This window comes from Oncorhynchus kisutch, linkage group LG24 (assembly GCF_002021735.2).
Source record: "Oncorhynchus kisutch isolate 150728-3 linkage group LG24, Okis_V2, whole genome shotgun sequence".
Lineage (NCBI taxonomy): Eukaryota > Metazoa > Chordata > Actinopteri > Salmoniformes > Salmonidae > Oncorhynchus > Oncorhynchus kisutch.
This window is the reverse complement of record NC_034197.2, coordinates 5,103,409-5,119,029: the sequence shown is the minus strand read 5'-3', so window position 1 is coordinate 5,119,029 and position 15,621 is coordinate 5,103,409. Positions and strand designations below refer to the sequence as shown.

The 15,621-nt window shown below is 42.0% G+C and overlaps 1 pseudogene; it reads right to left on the bottom strand.

The window, feature by feature from the left end:
• Window positions 1–15,621, bottom strand: part of LOC109869648 (nucleolar complex protein 2 homolog) — a 75,160-nt pseudogene that overhangs the window by 27,301 nt on the left and 32,238 nt on the right.

The following is a 15,621-nucleotide window of genomic DNA, read 5'->3' as shown; positions in this document are numbered from 1 at the left end:
GCATTGAACACTATTCCAGAGGGAACACAATACTGCGTGGATGTTTTGGAGTCTGATAACTCTGAAGAAGAGAAAATATCTGTGGTATTGTGTAGACTGATACCCCATTTCATTGTTCCCCAATCCTTAGGTAAAGCTGTAGAGTGCAATATTTATTTTTTATTTATTTTATTTCACCTTTATTTAACCAGGTAGGCTAGTTGAGAACAAGTTCTCATTTGCAACTGCGACCTGGCCAAGATAAAGCATAGCAGTGTGAACAGACAACACAGAGTTACACATGGAGTAAACAATTAACAAGTCAATAACACAGTAGAAAAAAAGAGTCTATATACATTGTGTGCAAAAGGCATGAGGAGGTAGGCGAATAATTACAATTTTGCAGATTAACACTGGAGTGATGAATTATCAGATGGTCATGTACAGGTAGAGATATTGGAGTGCAAAAGAGCAGAAAAGTAAATAAATATAAACAGTATGGGGATGAGGTAGGTAAAATTGGGTGGGCTATTTACCAATAGACTATGTACAGCTGCAGCGATCGTTTAGCTGCTCAGATAGCAGATGTTTGAAGTTGGTGAGGGAGATAAGTCTCCAACTTCAGCGATTTTTGCAATTCGTTCCAGTCACAGGCAGCAGAGAATAGGAACGAAAGGCAGCCAAATGAGGTGTTGGCTTTAGGGATGATCAGTGAGATACACCTGCTGGAGCGCGTGCTACGGGTGGGTGTTGCCATCGTGAACTGAGAAGGCGGAGCTTTACCTAGCATGGACTTGTAGATGACCTGGAGCCAGTGGGTCTGGCGACGAATATGTAGCGAGGGCCAGCCGACTAGAGCATACAGGTCGCAGTGGTGGGTGGTATGAGGTGCTTTTGTAACAAAACGGATGGCACTGTGATAAACTGCATCCAGTTTGCTGAGTAGAGTATTGGAAGCTATTTTGTAGATGACATCGCCGAAGTCGAGGATTGGTAGGATAGTCAGTTTTACTAGGGTAAGCTTGGCGGCGTGAGTGAAGGAGGCTTTGTTGCGGAATAGAAAGCCGACTCTAGTTTTGATTTTCGATTGGAGATGTTTGATATGAGTCTGGAAGGAGAGTTTACAGTCTAGCCAGACACCTAGGTACAGTGCCTTGCGAAAGTATTCGGCCCCCTTGAACTTTGCAACCTTTTGCCACATTTCAGGCTTCAAACATAAAGATATAAAACTGTATTTTTTTGTGAAGAATCAACAACAAGTGGGACACAATCATGAAGTGGAACGACATTTATTGGATATTTCAAACTTTTTTAACAAATAAAAAACTGAAAAATTGGGCGTGCAAAATTATTCAGCCCCCTTAAGTTAATACTTTGTAGCGCCACCTTTTGCTGCGATTACAGCTGTAAGTCGCTTGGGGTATGTCTCTATCAGTTTTGCACATCGAGAGACTGACATCTTTTCCCATTCCTCCTTGCAAAACAGCTCGAGCTCAGTGAGGTTGGATGGAGAGCATTTGTGAACAGCAGTTTTCAGTTCTTTCCACAGATTCTTGATTGGATTCAGGTCTGGACTTTGACTTGGCCATTCTAACACCTGGATATGTTTATTTTTGAACCATTCCATTGTAGATTTTGCTTTATGTTTTGGATCATTGTCTTGTTGGAAGACAAATCTCCGTCCCAGTCTCAGGTCTTTTGCAGACTCCATCAGGTTTTCTTCCAGAATGGTCCTGTATTTGGCTCCATCCATCTTCCCATCAATTTGAACCATCTTCCCTGTCCCTGTTGAAGAAAAGAAGGCCCAAACCATGATTCTGCCACCACCATGTTTGACAGTGGGGATGTTGTGTTCAGGGTGATGAGCTGTGTTGCTTTTACGCCAAATATAACGTTTTGCATTGTTGTCAAAAAGTTCAATTTTGGTTTCATCTGACCAGAGCACCTTCTCCCACATGTTTGGTGTGTCTCCCAGGTGGCTTGTGGCAAACTTTAAACGACACTTTTTATGGATATCTTTAAGAAATGGCTTTCTTGCCACTCTTCCATAAAGGCCAGATTTGTGCAATATATGACTGATTGTTGTCCTATGGACAGAGTCTCCCACCTCAGCTGTAGATCTCTGCAGTTCATCCAGAGTGATCATGGGCCTCTTGGCTGCATCTCTGATCAGTCTTCTCCTTCTATGAGCTGAAAGTTTAGAGGGACGGCCAGGTCTTGGTAGATTTGCAGTGGTCTGATACTCCTTCCATTTCAATATTATCGCTTGCACAGTGCTCCTTGGGATGTTTAAAGCTTGGGAAATCTTTTTGTATCCAAATCCAGCTTTAAACTTCTTCACAACAGTATCTCGGACCTGCCTGGTGTGTTCCTTGTTCTTCATGATGCTCTCTGCGCTTTTAACGGACCTCTGAGACTATCACAGTGCAGGTGCATTTATACGGAGACTTGATTACAAACAGGTGGATTGTATTTATCATCATTAGTCATTTAGGTCAACATTGGATCATTCAGAGATCCTCACTGAACTTCTGGAGAGAGTTTGCTGCACTGAAAGTAAAGGGGCTGAATAATTTTGCACGCCCAATTTTTCAGTTTTTGATTTGTTAAAAAAGTTTGAAATATCCAATAAATGTCGTTCCACTTCATGATTGTGTCCCACTTGTTGTTGATTCTTCACAAAAAAATACAGTTTTATATCTTTACGTTTGAAGCCTGAAATGTGGCAAAAGGTCGCTAAGTTCAAGGGGGCCAAATACTTTCGCAAGGCACTGTACTTATAGATGTCCACATATTCTAGGTCGGGAACCATCCAGGGTGGTGATGCTATTCGGGTGTGCGGGTGCAGGCAGCGAACGGTTGAAAAGCATGCATTTGGTTTAACTAGCGTTTAAGAGCAGTTGGAGGCCACGGAAGGAGTGTTGTATGGCATTGAAGCTCGTTTGGAGGTTAGATAGCACAGTGTCCAAGGACGGGCCGGAAGTATACAGAATGGTGTCGTCTGCGTAGAGGTGGATCATGGAATCGCCCGCAGCAAGAGCAACATCATTGATATATACAGAGAAAAGAGTTGGCCCGAGAATTGAACCCTGTGGCACCCCCATAGAGACTGCCAGAGGACCGGACAGCATGCTCTCCGATTTGACACACTGAACTCTGTCTGCAAAGTAGTTGGTGAACCAGGCAAGGCAGTCATCAGAAAAACCGAGGCTACTGAGTCTGCCAATAAGAATATGGTGATGAAGACGGCTGCACAGTACTGTCTTTTATCGATGGCGGTTATGATATCGTTTAGTACCTTGAGCGTGGCTGAGGTGCACCCGTACCGGCTCGGAAACCAGATTGCACAGCGGAGAAGGTACGGTGGGATTCGAGATGGTCCGTGACCTGTTTGTTGACTTGGCTTTCGAAGACCTTAGATAGGCAGGGCAGGATGGATATAGGTCTGTAACAGTTTGGGTCCAGGTTGTCTCCCCCTTTGAAGAGGGGGATGACTGCGGCAGCTTTCCAATCCTTGGGGATCTCAGACGATATGAAGGGAGGTTGAACAGGCTGGTAATAGGGGTTGCAACAATGGCGGTGGATAGTTTCAGAAATAGAGGGTCCAGATTGTCAAGCCCAGCTGATTTGTACGGGTCCAGGTTTTGCAGCTCTTTCAGAACATCTGCTATCTGGATTTGGGTAAAGGAGAACCTGGAGAGGCTTGGGCGAGTAGCTGCGGGGGGGGCGGAGCTGTTGGAGTAGCCAGGAGGAAGGCATGGCCAGCCGTTGAATGTCAATACACACAATAGGCTGACTGGTAAGATGATTTCACACAGTCACAGTCTCGCGATAAGAGCTACAACGCTAGTTTTTGCGTAAACTCTTCACAGTTGTGTTCTGTGGGTGTCACCGAGTTGACTGATACCCTAGTTCATTGCTTCACATTCCAACCTTGTTTAACATTATTTAGTCTAAATATGGCATGATTCCACCAATTGTAACCTTCTGCACCACTTTCAAATAGTTACTTTTATTTTGAAGGCAAACCGCAAATTCCAAATTGTGCCTAATCGTTATTGTGGCTAGCTTCACAACACAACCCGGTCCGGTCGAGCCTGAAGTTCAATTTCAATAGGTGAACAACAAGTGGCTACCTAGCTAATACTTACTTACTCACAAGGATTCCTAAATTATTGTTAAGAATAATGAAAATGACTGCAGTTTCTACTGGTCATTGTTTTCAGGCTGGTTGTATTAGTGCTAGCTAGGTGCCAAGCTAAAGCTAGCTAGCTACCCCAGATGTTGTGGTCAAACAATGAATGCTGTATTGTAAACACATCGTTCGTGGCCGGTGTTTGCTTGTTTGTACAGCTTTGACAGTGCTATTGATAGTAGTGGTGGAACTTGGCTAGCACATGCATATTCAGAACACACAACATTCTATAATAGAACTGTTATTTGGCATATCGAATTAAAAGCTAATTTAACACGTTATATAGTGTAATTTGATGTGTATCTTTTTTGACACACAAAGACCCAAACGGCGTTCCATAGGAGACTTTCTTCAGCAAAGATGGCTGACAAAAATACTAGGATGTAAGTGATTATAACATCATAACGAATCACGCAAAAACAATGACAGTTGACAGGAATATGTTAGTTAATGTAGAGACAATCGATTATGCATATTTTTTTATAAAGTTAATTTACAAAAACGATTTTGCAAGCTAGCTGACTAGCTAACATTAGCCAGCTGGCTGGCTACACAGGTGTTGTGACATGAGTATGAAATTGTAATTCTTGTCGTTTAATGTTTTAGGGACTCCTGAAACAACCAGCAAACCAGGCTGTCGTCTTGTGAAACAGTGGATGGAAAGAATCTAGCTAGCTAAAGCACTTACTGCGCATTGAATGTAAAATGATGTAAGCCTGCCTTGCTGATATTTGCCATGCAATGCAGATAGATGAAATAACGTAGCTAGCTTACTATGTTCTTGCTTAATGTGCAGTGGAGGATAGAAATACCTGTATGCCTATGGATGGAGCTTGGATGTGTAGCTAGCTATGTAGCCGATCTGTGTATGGACGCAAACATTTGGTAGTTTAAAGCTGGATTTGGATACAAAAAGATTTCCCAAGCTTTAAACATCCCAAGGAGCACTGTGCAAGCGATAATATTGAAATGGAAGGAGTATCAGACCACTGCAAATCTACCAAGACCTGGCCGTCCCTCTAAACTTTCAGCTCATAGAAGGAGAAGACTGATCAGAGATGCAGCCAAGAGGCCCATGATCACTCTGGATGAACTGCAGAGATCTACAGCTGAGGTGGGAGACTCTGTCCATAGGACAACAATCAGTCATATATTGCACAAATCTGGCCTTTATGGAAGAGTGGCAAGAAAGCCATTTCTTAAAGATATCCATAAAAAGTGTCGTTTAAAGTTTGCCACAAGCCACCTGGGAGACACACCAAACATGTGGGAGAAGGTGCTCTGGTCAGATGAAACCAAAATTGAACTTTTTGACAACAATGCAAAACGTTATATTTGGCGTAAAAGCAACACAGCTCATCACCCTGAACACAACATCCCCACTGTCAAACATGGTGGTGGCAGAATCATGGTTTGGGCCTTCTTTTCTTCAACAGGGACAGGGAAGATGGTTCAAATTGATGGGAAGATGGATGGAGCCAAATGCAGGACCATTCTGGAAGAAAACCTGATGGAGTCTGCAAAAGACCTGAGACTGGGACGGAGATTTGTCTTCCAACAAGACAATGATCCAAAACATAAAGCAAAATCTACAATGGAATGGTTCAAAAATAAACATATCCAGGTGTTAGAATGGCCAAGTCAAAGTCCAGACCTGAATCCAATCAAGAATCTGTGGAAAGAACTGAAAACTGCTGTTCACAAATGCTCTCCATCCAACCTCACTGAGCTCGAGCTGTTTTGCAAGGAGGAATGGGAAAAGATGTCAGTCTCTCGATGTGCAAAACTGATAGAGACATACCCCAAGCGACTTACAGCTGTAATCGCAGCAAAAGGTGGCGCTACAAAGTATTAAGTTAAGGGGGCTGAATAATTTTGCACGCCCAATTTTTCAGTTTTTTATTTGTTAAAAAAGTTTGAAATATCCAATAAATGTCGTTCCACTTCATGATTGTGTCCCACTTGTTGTTGATTCTTCACAAAAAAATACAGTTTTATATCTTTATGTTTGAAGCCTGAAATGTGGCAAAAGGTTGCAAAGTTCAAGGGGGCCGAATACTTTCGCAAGGCACTGTACATATTAGTTCAGAACCTAGCTATAAACCTTGGCTATCATAGCCAGTTGTATCAACTTCAAAACAGTCTGAATGACATTAATGAAACCTATGAATTGAGTAGAATATAATATAACTTTGTGCTAAGGATGCAAGTCGTATATACATGTAGTTATTACCATGCATGAGATCCCCACATTGTAGCCTGTACATTTAATATATTCACTGATCATGTACTCTACCTTCGCAAATAAAGGTGCAGTTCAGGCATGAATGTCTTTGAGATTATTTTTCAGTCATATCCAATACCAGGAGTATCAAATTCCAGTCTTTCAATGATGCTGTGTCTGCATGTATGTATTACAATTATACACTTCAACAGTGTTACCAATCTTGGTCCTGGGACGTCAATGGTTGCACATTGTAACTATGCAATAGACTAGAAACACGATTTAACTAGTTAAAGGCTGATTGTAAATTCATATATACAGACAGAATTTTTAAAACAGTACACTACACTTCATATGTATCATGCAAATACTCAAACCGGTTCATCTCAATATCTAATGCCCTTCATCTGCATTGATCTGATAAACACAGGACAGGTGTAGTATTTCATTAAATGAGAGACTTAATTTCAACCAGTAGAGAATGTGAAATGCTTTATTGAAAAAAGTTAATTATCCAAGTGTTATAAATAAATGCATTTGAAATATTATAATTGTAATACATTATAAATACAAGTTCAATCTGTACTTCAATGTACATCTATTGTGCATTATAAAAACAGAGGAAGAAAGGTGGTGAGAGTGGTGTAAAAGGGAAAGAGGTAAGGACATAGGAGCAGGGAAGGCAGCATGTGTTTAATGAATCACGATGCTACCCTAATATTCGCTTAGTTCATCACAATTACATAAGTGTCTCCAGTGGTGTTTCCTAACCAGCCTTGGGCTCCCAGTCGGCCCGAAGGTTATCTTAAGAGCGGGTTAGGTGGTGATGACGAGACTGAGGATTGGCATTCTCTCACACATCAAAACATACAAGAGCGGCTGAGGTGGCGATGACCGGACTGGGGGTTGGCATCCTCTCTCACATCAAAACATACCTGCAGATGAGAGACAGAAAAATATTTTTAAAACACGCTAACACTGTCGGTCATAATAATCAGGAGGGGAAATACAAAACTGACCTTGGATCATTAACTCTGGGACTACTGCATCAATGTAAAGCATCTCTTTAAAAACACTTCCTGTTGGCCTGACCAACTGACCTCTCAACTCTGATCATGCTGTGCCCTCTATGTAGCCAGTTCAGATATGGGAGGGGTTCACCGACACAGCTGATATGGTTCCGAACTTTTTATAGTCCCCTACCCCTTCAAACATTCAACCTCCAGCTGCGTACCCCCTCTAGCACCAGGGTCAGCGCACTCTCAAATATTTAGTTTTTTGTTTTTTGCCATCATTGTAAGCCTGCCACATAAGAATGAGTGTGAGTTTTTGTTACAACCCAGCTCTTGGGAAGTGACAAAGAGCTCTTATTGGACCAGGGCACAAATAATAATAATAATAATGTAATAATAATCAATCATTTTGCTCTTTATTTAGCCATCTTTACACACAACTTATTTGTATGTCAAAAATTGTGAATAACTCACCACAGGTTAAAACCTCTACTGACTCCCCATCCCGCATGCGGGAGCGTAATCATCGCCTGACACTAATTAACATAACGCAACAGACATAAATATCCCTAGAAAATATTCCTATTCATGAAAATCACAAATTAAATATATTGAGACACAGCTTAGCCTTTTGTTAATCACCTCAGATTTTCAAAATATGCTTTACAGCCAAAGCTAGACAAGCATTTGTGTAAGTTTATCGATAGCCTAGTATAGCATTTTGTCCAGCTAGCAGCAGGTAACTTGGTCACGGAAATCAGAAAAGCAATCAAATTAAATAATTTACCTTTGATGAGCTTCGGATGATTTCACTCACGAGACTCCCAGTTAGATAGCAAATGTTCCTTTTTTCCAAAAATATTATTTTTGTAGGCGAAATAGCTCTGTTTGTTCTTCACGTTTGGCTAAGAAATCGCCTGGAAATTGCAGTCACGAAAACGTTGTTTATAATCAATCTTCAAGGTGTTTTTCAAATATCTATTTGATCATATATCCATCAGGACAATTCGTTTTTCAGTAGGACCGATTGGAGTAATGGCTACCTCTGTATTTTACGCGAGAGTCACCCTGGGAGCCATCAGGTGACCACTTGCGCAATGTAGCCGCCTACGGGTATTCTTCAACATAAATGCGTAAAACTACGTCACAATGCTGTAGACACCTTGGGGAATACGTAGAACGCGTAATCTGGTTGATAGCTCATTCACAGCTCAATAGGGACTCATTGGAACGCAGCGCTTTCAAAACCTGGAGCACTTCCGGATTTGATTTCTCAGGCTTTCGCCTGGAACATCAGTTCTGTTATACTCACAGACAATATCTTTACAGTTTTGGAAACGTTAGCGTGTTTTCTATCCTAAGCTGTCAATTATATGCATATTCTAGCATCTTTTCCTGACAAAATATCCCGTTTAAAACGGGAACGTTTTTTTTCCAAAAATGAAAATACTCCCCCTAGAGTCGCAAGAGAGGGTGTGCTTGAAAGGATGCACATAACTCTGCAATGTTGGGTTATATTGGAGAGTCTCAGTCTTAAATTATTTTCCACACAGTCTGTGTCTGTATTTAGTTTTCATCTTAGTTAGGGCCGAGAATCCACTCTCACATACAGTGCCTTGCGAAAGTATTCGGCCCCCTTGAACTTTGCGACCTTTTGCCACATTTCAGGCTTCAAACATAAAGATATATAACTGTATTTTTTTGTGAAGAATCAACAACAAGTGGGACACAATCATGAAGTGGAACGACATTTATTGGATATTTCAAACTTTTTTTTAACAAATCAAAAACTGAAAAATTGGGCGTGCAAGATTATTCAGCCCCTTTACTTTCAGTGCAGCAAACTCTCTCCAGAAGTTCAGTGAGGATCTCTGAATGATCCAATGTTGACCTAAATGACTAATGATGATTACACACAGGTGGATTGTATTTATCATCATTAGTCATTTAGGTCAACATTGGATCATTCAGAGATCCTCACTGAACTTCTGGAGAGAGTTTGCTGCACTGAAAGTAAAGGGGCTGAATAAGAAAGAAACTCTGAGAGCAAACCTATCCAGAAATCTGGCATTGGCTTCTGATTAAATTCAATTTTAACAGAACCGCTTGTTGCAATTTTTATGAGGGTCTCTTGTTCAGATATAAGTAAGTGGACTGTAGGCAGGGCATGAAAGGGATAACAAATCCAGTTGTTTGTGTCGTCCATTTCGGGAAAGTACCTGCGTAATTGCACACCCAGCTCACTCAGGTGCTTCGTTATATCACATTTGACATAGTCCGTAAGCTTGAGTTAATTGCAAAAAAAAAAATCATACAATGATGGAAAGACTTGTGTGTTGTCCTTGTTAATGCAGACAGAGAAGAGCTCCAACTTCTTAATAATAGCCTAAATTTTGTCCCGCACATTGAATATATTTGCAGAGTGTCCCTGTAATCCTAGATTCAGATCATTCAGGTGAGAAAAAACATCACCCAGATAGGCCAGTCATGTGAGAAACTCGTCATCATGCAAGCGGTCAGACAAGTGAAAATGGTTGGTATGGTTAGTAAAGTTAGTAAAAAACTTTAAGCTCATCTCTCAATTTAAAAAAATGTGTCAATACTTTGCTCCTTGATAACCAGCGCACTTCTGTATGTTGTAAAAGCGTTACATGGCCCATATCATTGAATAGTGCAGAAAATACACGGGAGTCCATGGGCCTTGCTTTAACAAAGTTAACCATTTTCACTGCAGTGTCCAAAACGTCTTTCAAGCTGTCAGGCATTCCCTTGGCAGCAAGAGCCTCTCGGTGGATGCTGCAGTTGTTTAATTGTATGTATAGTTTTTGGAACTTTTCACCCAGCATTGTCCTAGCCATATCTGCAGGAGCAGGAAGAATGAAGTCCTCCACAATAGTATGGGGCTTGCCTGTCCTAGCCACTCGGTAGCTCATCATATAAGACGCTTCTAGCCCCTTCTTATTAATGGTATCTGTTGCTTTTATTCATGTCTTACTACTCGAAAGTCATCTTTATTCTCGCTCAAACTCCTGTGGCTTATTTCTCAAATTGTCATGTTTAGTTTCTAAATGTCTATGCAAAACTGAAGGTTTCCCACGAGAGAGTAAATGTTAATGTGATTGGATGTTCATTATTTGACTAGGCACCTGTATTTGACATTGTGTTGTTATTTTGCTGAGCACTAGATGGTTGAATTGTATTTTTGGCAGTGAAACAAGGCTACTGAGGCAAGAAAAAACCTCACCCAAATGTATAGCCCCGCGTACCCAAGTTTGGGAATACCTGACCTCGAGGATTTAGGGAGAAGGTGAGAGAGTGATGAAGTGAAGGAGAGAGACTGTTATTTTCTCAATAATGTAGTTAAAGCAAGTGTTCAACAGTAATCTGTGTGTGTGACCTCACCTGGTGTCCACACTGTTGCTGCAGAGTACTTTATGCTGAAAAACATGAACCGACACACGAGGACCAACAATATGGCGTAGTTATAGAAATAATGAAGTGACTTACTATTCTCCATGGTTGGCCCTCTTGCCTATTCTTTGAAGGTGGAAGGAGCCACAGTAATACACCTGAGCCTGCTTACATCACAACACAATCCATCAATCAGATTGATACATGAGTGTGTAGGTGTGGGTTATAGGGTGTCTAATTGTTCTACATTTGTTTCAATATGGGTGTAATGTACTGGGTGTCGTGAGTATGAAGTCAGGCACAGGGAAAACAGAGTTCAATATAGTGCTCCTTTAATGCACACACGGTGAACCACGACCACCCCACTAAACACTGGGTGCTCAAAACCAAAATGCCCTAGACACGGGGAACGAAAACAGTCCAGCACTATATACGAACATACACCAACACGTTCGTCTGTAACAAACACCAGGGTTACATTAATCAATCCCGCACAAAGAAACGGGCGGGCCGGCTGACTAATAAAGCCCAACTAATACAACCAACTCAAAACAGGTGTAATCAATAAACACATAAGGAGGGGGAGAAAAGAATCAGTGGCATTTAGTAGGCCGGATGACGATGACCGCCGAGCGCCACCCGAACGGGAAGGGGAGCCATCTTCGGTCGGAATCGTGACAATGGGTGACTTAAAATATTTGATTTGATTTATTTCACCTTTAATTAACCAGGTAGGCCAATTGAGAACAAGTTCTCATTTACAACTATGACCTGGCAAAGATAAAGCAAAGCAGTGTGACAAAAACAACAGAGTTACACATGGGATAGACAAATAACAGTCAATAACACAATAGAAAAATCTATTTACAGTGTGTGCAAATGTAGTAAGATTAGGGAGGTAAGGCAATAAATAGGCCAGAGTGGTGGAATAATTACAAATTAGCATTAACACTGGATTGGTAGATGTGCAGATGATGATGTGCAAGTTGAGATACCAGGGTGCAAAATAGCAACAAAACAAAAATACAATATGGGGATGAGGTAGTTATTTACAGAAGGCTGTGTACAGGTGCAGTGATCGGTAAGGTGTTCTGACAGCTGATGCTTATAGTTAGTGAGGGAGATATAAGTCTCCAGCTTCAGTGACTTTTGCAGTTCGTTCCAATCATCAAAGGAGGTGTTGGCTTTTGGGATGACCAGTGAAATATACATGCTATGGGTGGGTGTTGCTATGGTGACCAGTGAGCTGAGATCAGGCGGGGCTTTACCTAGCAAAGACTTATAGATGACCTGGAGCCAGTGGGTTTGGATGGATATGTAGCGAGGGCCAGCCAACGAGAGCATACAGGTCGCAGTGGTGGATAGCAGATGGAGCTTTAGTGACAAGACGGATGGCACTGTGATAGACTACATCCAATTTGCTGAGTAGAGTGTTTGAGGCTATTTTGTAAATGACATCGCCGAAGTCTAGGATCGGTAGGATAGTCAGCTTTACGAGGGTATGTTTGGCATCATGAGTGAAGGAGACTTTGTTGCAAAATAGGATGCCAATTGAATATTTAATTTTGGATTGGAGATGCTTAATGTGAGTCTGGAAGGAGAGTTTACAGCCATAACCATAGAATATGTGGACAACTACAAATACCTATGTCAGAACCGTCCAGAGTAGTGATGCTAGTCGGGCGGGCACGTGTGGGTAACGATCGGTTGAAGAGCATGCCTTTAGTTTTACATGCATTTAAGAGCAGTTGGAGGCCACGGAGGGAGTGTTGTATGGCATTGAAGCTCATCTAGAGATTTGTTAACACAGTGTCCAAAGAAAGGCCAGAAGTATACAGAATGGCGTCGTCTGTGTAGATGTGGATCAGAGAATCACCAGCAGCAAGAGCGACATCATTGATATATACAGAGAAAAGAGTCGGCCTGAGAATTGAATGTGGCACCCCCATAGAGACTGCCAGAGGTCCGGACAACAGGCCCTCCGATTTGACACACTGAACTCTATCTGACATGGAACCCAAACCGTCTGCGCGCGTGCGCCATTGTGCATACATTTATTTTGTCCCCGTACACCAAACGCGATCACGACACATGTTAAAATATGAAAACAAACTTTGAACCAATTATGTTAATTTGGGAACAGGTCGAAAGCATGAAACATTTATGGCAATTTAGCTAGTTAGCTTGCACTTGCTAGCTAATATGTCCTATTTATCTAGCTTGCTGTTGCTAGCTAATTTGTCCTGGGATATAAACATTGAGTTGTTACTTTACCTGAAATGCACAAGATCCTCTACTTCGACAACTAATCCACACATAAAACGGTCAACCGAATCGTTTCTAGTCATCTCTCCTCCTTCCAGGCTTTTTCATCTTTGAACTTATATGGTGATTGGCATCTAAACTTTCATAGTATTACTACACCGACCAGCAACACAGGTCTTCTATTTTAGCTCATGGCAACGCAGACACTCGTTGAATAATTGAATAACATAGATTTCTACGTTTATTTTGCAACGCTCCCATCGTGGTCAGCCTATGAGAAGGAGTTGGTGAACCAGGCAAGGCAGTCATTTAAGAAACCAAGGCTATTGAGTCTGCCGATAAGAATGCAGTGATTGACAGAGTCGAAAGCCTTGGCCAGGTCAATGAAGACGGCTGCACAGTACTGTCTTTTATCGATGGCGTTTGTTGCACCCATGACTAGCTCGGGAACCACATTGCATAGCGGAGAAGGTACGGTGGGATTCGAAATGGTCGGTGATCTGTTTTTTAACAGGATGGATATAGGTCTGTAACAGTTTTGGTCTAGAGTTTCTCCCCGTTTGAAGAGGAGGATGACCGCAGCAGCTTTCCAATCCTTAGGAATCTCAGACGATACGAACGAGAGGTTGAACAGGTTGCAACAATTACAGTGGATAATTTTAGAAAGAGAGGGTCCAGTTTGTCTAGCCCAGCTGATTTGTAGGGGTGCAGATGTTGCAGCTCTTTCAGAACATCAGCTATCTAGATTTGGGTGAAGGAGAAGCAGGGGGGGGCTTGGGCAGGTTGCTGCGAGGGGCACAGAGCTGTTGTCCGAGGCCGGGGTAGCCAAGTGGAAAGCATGGCCGTGCTTATTGAAATTCTCGATTATCGTAGATTTATCGGTGGTGAGTGTTTCCTAGCCTCAGTGCAGTGGGCAGCTGGGAGGAGGTGCTCTTATTCTCCATGGACTTTTTGGAAATAGTGCTGCAGGATGCACATTTCTGTTTGAAAGAGCTAGCCTTTGCTTTCCTAACTGACTGTACAGTGGGGCAAAAAAAGTATTTAGTATTTATAATTTTGACCCCACAGGGTGAGATCTTCTGTGGATCCCCAGATCGAGGGAGATTATCAGTGGTCTTGTATGTCTTCCATTTCCTAATAATTGCTCCCACAGTTGATTTCTTCAAACCAAGCTGCTTACCTATTGCAGATTCAGTCTTCCCAGCCTGGTGCAGGTCTACAATTTTGTTTCTGGTGTCCTTTGACAGCTCTTTGGTCTTGGCCATAGTGGAGTTTGGAGTGTGACTGTTTGAGATTGTGGACAGGTGTCTTTTATACTGATAACAAGTTCAAACAGGTGCCATTAATACAGGCAACGAGTGGAGGACAGAGGAGCCTCTTAAAGAAGTTACAGGTCTGTGAGTGCCAGAAATCTTGCTTGTTTGTAGGTGACCAAATACTTATTTTCCACCATAATTTGCAAATAAATTCATAAAAAATCCTACAATGTGATTTTCTGGATTTTTTTTCCTAATTTTGCCTTGAAGTGTACCTATGATGAGAGAGGCCTGTAATTTTCATATTTTTAAGTGGGAGAACTTGCACAATTGGTGGCTGACTAAATGCTTTTTTGCCCCACCGTATACTGTAAATTGGTTCCTGATTTCTCTGAAAAGTTGCATATCGCGGGGGCTATTCGATTTTTATTTCAATACGCCACAGGATGTTTTTGTGCTGGTCAAGGGCAGTCAAGTCAGGAGTGAACCAGGGGCTATATCTGTTATAGATCTAAATTATTTTTAGTTCTACATTATTACATTATTTGGGGCAAGCTTATTTAAGATGGTGAGGAAAGCACTTTTAAAGAACAACCAGGCATTCTCTACTGACAGGATGAGGTCAATATCCTTCCAGGATACCCGGGCCAGGTCGATTAGAAAGGCCTGCTCGCTGAAGTAGAGGTGTATTTGGAGGGCAAGTTGGTCAGGAAGATATCTATGAGGGTGCCCGTGTTTACAGATTTAGGGTTGTACCTGGTAGGTTCCTTGATAATTTGTTGGAGATTGAGGGCATCTAGGACGGCCGGGGTGTTAAGCATATCCCAGTTTAGGTCACCTAACAGTACGAACTCTGAAGATAGATGGGGGGGGCAATCAATTCACATATGGTGTCCAGAGCACAGCTGGCGGCTGAGGGGGGTCTGTAATAAGCGGCAACAGTGAGAGACTTATTTCTGTAAAGGTGTATTTTTAAAAGTAGAAGCTCAAACTGTTTGGGGACAGACCTGGATAGTAAGACAAAGCTCTGCAGGCTATCTCTGCAGTAGATTGCAACTCTGCCCCCTTTGGCAGTTCTATCTTGATGGAAATGTTGTAGTTGGAGATTTCAGAATTTTTGGTGCCCTTCCTAAGCCAGGATTCAGACAAGGCTAGGGCATTAGGGTTGGCGGAGTGTGCAAAAGCAGTGAATATAACAAACTTAGGGAGGCTTCTGATGTTAACATGCATAAAACCAAGCCTTTTACGCATACCGAAGTCAACAAATGAGAGCACCTG